This window comes from Schistocerca americana, chromosome 8 (genome assembly GCF_021461395.2).
Source record: "Schistocerca americana isolate TAMUIC-IGC-003095 chromosome 8, iqSchAmer2.1, whole genome shotgun sequence".
NCBI classification, from domain to species: Eukaryota; Metazoa; Arthropoda; class Insecta; order Orthoptera; family Acrididae; genus Schistocerca; species Schistocerca americana.
Window position 1 is genome coordinate 246776611 of NC_060126.1, and position 7367 is coordinate 246783977.

The window sequence follows — 7367 nt, forward strand, 5'->3', positions numbered from 1 at the left end:
TTTTGACCAAAAGCTTATTTGCTTGTCAATATTTTTGTTGTGTGTCTTTATGTCTCAGCATCTCCACTATACGGTAATTAGCCATCTATCCTATTCACAATATTGTTATTATTACATCCTGGATTTTCTATTGCTAAAATTTGAATATTTCTTTAAATAAAATGTTTTACATGAATTATTCATCTCATTATTATGAGTAGCTCATAGTCTGGTATACCAATGGCCATGCCACAGTGGTAACACTGGTTTCCATCAGATCACAGAAGTTAAGCACTGTTGGGCTTGGCTAGCACTTGGATGGGTCACCGTCTGGTCTGCTGAGTACTGTTGGCAAATGGGGTGCACTCAGCCCTTGTGAGGCCAACTGAGGAGGTAGTGACATCAGTCATGAAAAGTGACAATGACTGGGAGAATGGTGTGCTGACCACGTGTCCCTCTGCATCTGCAACCAGTGATGCCTAAGGGCTGAGGATGACACGGCAGGCGGTTGGTACACTTGAGCCCTGAAGACCTATTCAGACAGTTTCTGTTTGTTTACAATGCTGTATTGACAAGGACAGGATTTCCTGGCACCTGGCCATTAAATAATTGTGTGGCAGTGACCATGTACTTATTCACAGCTCAGAAATACTATCCAATGGGTTTAACAGGGAACTGGGACCAGTCTTGTTATGGTCTGGTATTATGTGTGGATATCAGACAACTCCCACTGCTATCAACAGTACTTTAAAGGCTGAACAATACTAGGATAGGGTCCTCCAACCTATTGCCCATGTATACAGTCACCACTGTGGTGACAGTTCACCTTACAAAAGAGTAATGCACCTACAATGGGCAGGAATCAAGTATGTGGAACGGGCCACAGTATCTGCTGACACAACCATGGGTGAGCATGCTTGGGACATTTGGAAAGTGCAACGTTTTTGCCACAGGAAACCTCTTCATCACAGGATGATCTCAGGAGGATTACTATAAAATACATTATCTAACAATAAACAATTGTCATTCTACTGTAAACTGTCACAGTTTAATGATTCTCTCTTCAAACCAGGTGTGTGTGAGTTTTCAGTGCAGTATGGCAATGTGGAACATTTCCTAACAACCAGGAATACAGACTGAAGTCTATTTATGACATAATTTGTATTGCCTCTCCTCGAAAATAAAGCTCGACACAAACTACATGCAAGCTGTGGCAGTATAACCATTTATAAAAATCATGACATTGCAACCTGCAACAGGCTGTCAATTAGACATGAACAGAAAAAAGAGAAGTAAAACTTTGTAGCTTTGTGTCATATTATTATGATAAAACAAAAATGTACTCAAAATTTCCAGTCATTAGATTGATTTAACAAACTCCAAATGGCTCTTGAAAGAACTTTTACAAACCTGCATCTGAGATACAAAAACAACTTGAATATAAAAAATACCACTAACTTACAACTATTTTGGAACTAACTTGGCAGTCGCAGCTGCAATATCTAACAAAGCAAATGTATAGACTGATTATTAGAAACTCTAAAATAATTAACCCATAATGGAACGTTATCAGTTTACAGATGTTCAGATATGGCAGTATGCTTTAAAAACTACACAAATAAATCTAATATAAACACAGTTTGGGAAAAAGTGATTTTATACATACAAATTAACATGTGTTTAGTAAATAATTAGTTTTGAATAATATGTTTGTTTGTGTGGCCATCTTATTTATAAATAAAAGCTAAACACATCTGGCATAATTCTTTTTAATCAGATTGCAGTCAGCTCAAGACAGATAACCTATAATAACTTTTGAATAACTTTGAATATCATTTTAATCACTAACATTTTCACATGGTCTGATGCAAAGGCTTGTGGTAACATACTGAATCATACATTCTATAGGGGGGGGGGGGGGGTACGATCCCTAAAGGATCAATAAAAAGAGGAAAAGTAGAGTCTTCTCAAGCAAGGTGATATAGTTTACTATAGTGACATGTACTGTATGTTAGTGAGCAAGTCAAGTTATATGTGTACCAAGTAACAATAAAGTAGAGTTCGAGTCTCTTGGTACACAGTTTTAATCTACTAGGAAGTTTCATCAATAAAGTAGTTTATGTGCTAAATTATCTAAGTGTTAACTGCTTATTATCAACACTCAGTGACTTGTTAACTACAGTGGTGTCCCCAAAAACAGTGGATTTGTTTTTTCTTTCAAGATGAAGACTGCATTTTACTATAATGAACAATGGCTTACCATGGCAAACCTGTTTCACCAGAAGCAATCAAGCTGTTCAATACATGAAAAAGAAGCTGACAATGACCTTCATTCAGTCATCATATCACCCACAATTGATGGAACAAAATTGTCAGACTTCACCACGACAGGTGCTAGTGTGCTGGTATATAACATTCCCTTCCTGTCAACTGTACCACTTGCCTCTCAGCCATGTGAACTGGTTGTTGTCTATAATGATTTCTGTAACATGCCTGTCTATGGTCCATCTTACATGGCTGCTGCACTTACCACAAATTGTCTGCAGGAGCCGAGTGCTACATTCAACAAATTTGCTCCCATGCCAGTACATAACCTCTCGACTATGCTGGCTGAGCAAACTGTTATGCAACCTCAGCACATGAATGTCATGTACCTCAATCTTGCAACCACATTGTTTTCCACAGCACATCTGCAGATGACAACAACATCCTACACGCTGACAAGAGGAATCGTCCACGACTTGGTTGGTTTCATTCATGTTTCGGCGATAAATTACGCAAATGCACAGCATTTTGTGATCAGCCAAACAGCAAAAATGAGCAGCAATCAGCCCCCTAGATCATTGAACCACTGCAAGTCTCCTACCTACTAACATGAGAGCCAATCAAGCTGTATGTCATGATTCTTCCTACTGGATCAGACTCTCGACCAATATTTCCTTGTCATTATTGGGTCTGAAGTGATTACCAAGCAATGTGAGCTACCACAACTGAAAAAAACTTTATCTGTATTCCAAATCCGTGCAGCAAACAAGTCACATATTGCAGTACACAGAACATCTTGAACCTTGGACCTGGGATTAGTGGCATGTTTTTGTAGCAGTTTTTCATCAACATCAGGGAACCAGTACTGAGGACTGACTTTCAGAGGTATTTTCATGTCTTTTCTCATTTGGTATGTGCAACTCTTCTATATAACAGCAGTAGACGTTCTGCAATTGGGATCATTGGTGCCCCTCCGCTGCCTTCCACAATCTCCAGCTCACAAACTCTTCTTTCTGCCAGCACATACGAACAGGATCAACAAATACTTCGAGACTGTCTGGCATCAGAGGTGAAACTGTAACAGCTTACTCACATCAAATGAGAAACACTTTACGTACACAGAGAGAACCACTCTTTATGTGAAAAATCTGCATGTCTACAGATGTGCCCATTGTTGAGCATGCACACTTGGAGCAGGCATTAAAGAACAGCCACATCATTCTGACGTTACCACCATGAATGAGTCAGTGAGCTTAGGGCAGCTGGCAACAGCAGACACATACCACCAGAGCAACCTGCACCGTCTATACCAGTACTGACACAAGTCAGCCCAGTGCATCTTTCTGCAGGTACCTGTATTCCCGTCTCCCTCTTCCATATGTGTCCCTCCAGCCCCAACAGAGCCACATGTGCAGTTCAGACAAAGTGTTACATGCAACAGAATGGTTCATAAAACCAACACCAAGCCAGCCGCCAATAAGGGATGTAGATTAGCGCTGGATTAACCTCAGACAACCTAGGTGACTGTAGAGGAGTTATTACAAAGCCAGTTTCGTCAGGCAGTTCAGTAGTCCTTAGGTCTCGCCCATTCATGTTATACCTAATAAGGATGGTAAATTAGATTGTGCTGTGACTATCGGACTCTCAGTGCCTGCATTATCCTTGCCAGTTATCCAATTTAGAATATTCAGGACTTTACTTATAATTTATCTGGTACCTCCACGTTCATTGCATCGGACTGCAAGTAGGTTTATTTTCAGATTGCTATGAAGAACCAAGAGGGTGTACCAAGGATGGCTATAATCACCACTTTTGGATTTTATGATTTCCTTTTAATGCCATGCAGACTCAGAATTGCAGCACAGACTTGGAAAAGGTTAATGGACAATGCTCTTTTCACATTTTCCTTTTGCTACATTGACTTAGATGGCATGTAAGTCTTCTGTACTTCTCAACATGAACATGACGAGCGTCTGGAACTGGTTTTCAATGCCTTACATAAACTTGACATAGTAATCAATGATGATAAGTGACACTTGGTCATTTATTTAGCATTGAGGCATGTTGCCTACAATACAATAGACTGACACCGTTAGTCTACTACTGCTGCCATGGAACTTTGAAGGATTGAGCTGATTCCTTAACATGGTAAATTTTTATTGTAAACACTTACCTGATGAAGCTGCCATCCTGGCACCAACGATGAATGTGTTAGCAAGTACACATAGATAGGTAATAGACACATTCAATGGACTCTGCAGATGCAACAGGCATTTGAGCAAATTAAAGACTGTTTCTCAGGCTGCAGCATTGGCACTCCCACTACCCACTGCAAACCTGTCCGTCACTTCACACGTGAGTGATTCCATGATCAGAACAGTCCTCTAACAGTTCATATAAGGAATACAAGAACCACTATGCTTCTTTTCCAGAAATTTGACTGACTTCCATCATAAGTGGTCGGCTTATGAAAGGGAATTATTGGTGTTGTACGAAACTGTACGGCACTTTAAAGGTGATATGGAGGGCAGACCTTTGACCAGCTAAGCCGATCGTCAGCCGTTTGCAGCAAAAGATTGTTGCCCACGAAGTTTTCGCTATGTATAAGGGACGATCAGAAAGTTTCCATTCGAAGGCCATACAGTCCTCAATCTGTACGCCGTGAGCATTGAGGTAATTATTCCACTGAAGAACCAGGTTGAAAATACTCGTTTGGTAAAACGAGATGTTCTGCTGCATGAAGAAGTCTGTAACTGCCTCCTGCACATCATCATCCAACAGGAATCGTCAATCATTGAAGGCCTTTTTTAAGGAACAGAAGGCATGATAATCACATGGCGAGAGATCAGGGGTATAGGGTGGGTGCTCAAGTGTCTCTCACTAGAGTTGCCATAACTTCTGTATTACATTTGTGATACGGGGATGAGTGTGATATCATGAAGCAGCAGCACCCTTCGTCTCAGTTTTCACCACCAGGTTGCTTGAAATCAATAAGTAGCGCTCTCTGGTAATCAAAGGAAAGGATGAGCGTCACCCTTCCAGCAAACTTCTTGGGATGAGAGGATGACACCACTGCTTTGTCAATGCTTTCAACTCTGGTTCCCAGTGGTGGCACCAGCTTTTGTTTCCTGCAAAAATGCGCTCAAAGAATGTGTTGTCTTCACATTGAAATGCATGTGGCGCTTCAGGCAAACAGTCATCTGATTTGCTGTTTGTTTGGCATTCAGCAACCAGCGAACTCACTGGCTACAGAGTTTACAGTGGCCTAACTCCTGTTGGATACCGTTTTGCATGCTACCGAATCCGATGTCAAGATCGTTTGCTAGTGCACGAATGGTCCACCCTAACTGCATCATCAACCGTCTACTTGTTGTTGAATGTGATGGACGAGACTGACCTCCCAAATCGGCAGGTGTCTTGTGTCGAATCGTGGCCAGTATGGAAGCTGGTGCACCATTCCACAGTGGTGATTTCGACAGTCGTACTGCACCATACACATTCTCCATAGTTTGATGGATGTCTCCCAGAATTTGTGCTTTGGCAACCACAAAAAGAATAGCTGCATGTTGGTCTTGTTTGAATGTATTTGGTAATAACGTTGCCATAGTTCACATTTCTACATTTACTACAAGCACGTCGGAAAGACATGAATGCCACACTGATCCTTCGCCTACACGCCGGTTCTTATATATTCGCATCAGAGTCACGGTACGATGCATATATGCTGCAACAACGCCCTCAAATGGATGCTTTTTGATCGATCCTTATACGTTATATTAAACGATTCAGAAACGACATTCGATATCACCTTGGTGCAGGCAGCTTCATGGCAGATTGTCTTTACGGGATCAGTGTATTCTTAGTAGATACTGACTATGATGAACTAGCAGCAACACTGCTACAGGACATTCAATTACACGAAAACATACATTACACCACATCCAGGTTCCCAGTTTCTCAGAACAAATGCAGAACTGTCTTTGACCACTACCTCTCAGCAAGTGGAGACTCTTCTTAAATTAAGTATATGGGCTCTCCTATCCAGAGGTCCACCCAACAGCAAAATTCGTGACAGGCCACTTTGTCTGGCCAAATCACAAAAAAGACTATAAACCTTGAATGCAAGCAAGTGATCTAAACTAGGACGGCATGCACAACCAAAACACGGCGTCATTCAATCCCTAAGGATTGCTTTCAGTATACCCACCTAAACTTCGTTGACCTATTCCCCATCTCAAGTGGTTTCCGTTATATCCTTTCAGCAATTGACAAGGTAATCCACTGCATCAAGACTATCATTAAATGAGATGACCAAGGCAAAACAATGTGTCACTTTATTGATTTCCATTTTCGTTGTCCCACCTCAGTTACTACTGATCGAGGCAGACCATTTGAATCAGCACTCTTTACCAAACTGTGTCACTTGTTTAGCGTTCAGAGCTTCCAAGCCACAGCTTAGTATCCTCAAAGTTATGGACTAGTGAAGGGGAGTGGACAGAAGACCGCCCATGAGTGATTTCAAGCATGTATTCAGCATATAAGGGAATCCTCCACATTTCGCTAGCGAAAATCCTTTAAAGCACTCCGTCATCAGGCCAAAAGTGGCCCATCGGGACCGTCCGACCGCCGTGTCATCCTCAGATGAGGATGCGGATAGGAGGGGCGTGTGGTCAGCGCACCGCTCACCCGGTCGTTACGATGGTTTCCTATGACCGGAGCCGCTACTATTCGGTCGAGTAGCTCCTCAATTGGCATCACGAGGCTGAGTGCATCCCGAAAAATGGCAACAGCACATGGCGGTCCGGATGGTCACCCATCCAAGTGCCGGCCACGCCCGACAGCGCTTAACTTCGGTGATCTGACGGGAACCGGTGGATCCACTGCGGCAAGGCCGTTGCCGGAAATCCTTTAAAGGGTAACCACTAATTCTATTGGCTGACTCACAAAGCCATCCCTACTGCCAACAGAGAAATAACTTCCTCTGCTCGTCTGTAAGGTGAAGTGGCACATAGCTCATCTCGAGATACCTTCCCCCAGAAGCACAAAGCTCACATAAAATTGTCGTCCATCAAGTCATAAAGAATTTTTCTTTCTTTTTTCTTTTTGCTTGTGCCGTTTTTCCC

At 42.1% G+C, this 7367-nt stretch overlaps 2 pseudogenes; one reads left to right on the plus strand and one right to left on the minus strand.

The window, feature by feature from the left end:
- Window positions 1-215: 215 nt before the first annotated feature.
- Window positions 216-333, plus strand: LOC124546367 (annotated as a pseudogene).
- Window positions 334-7025: 6692 nt separating this feature from the next.
- LOC124546301 lies at window positions 7026-7143 on the minus strand (annotated as a pseudogene).
- Between the last annotated feature and the right edge of the window lie 224 nt (window positions 7144-7367).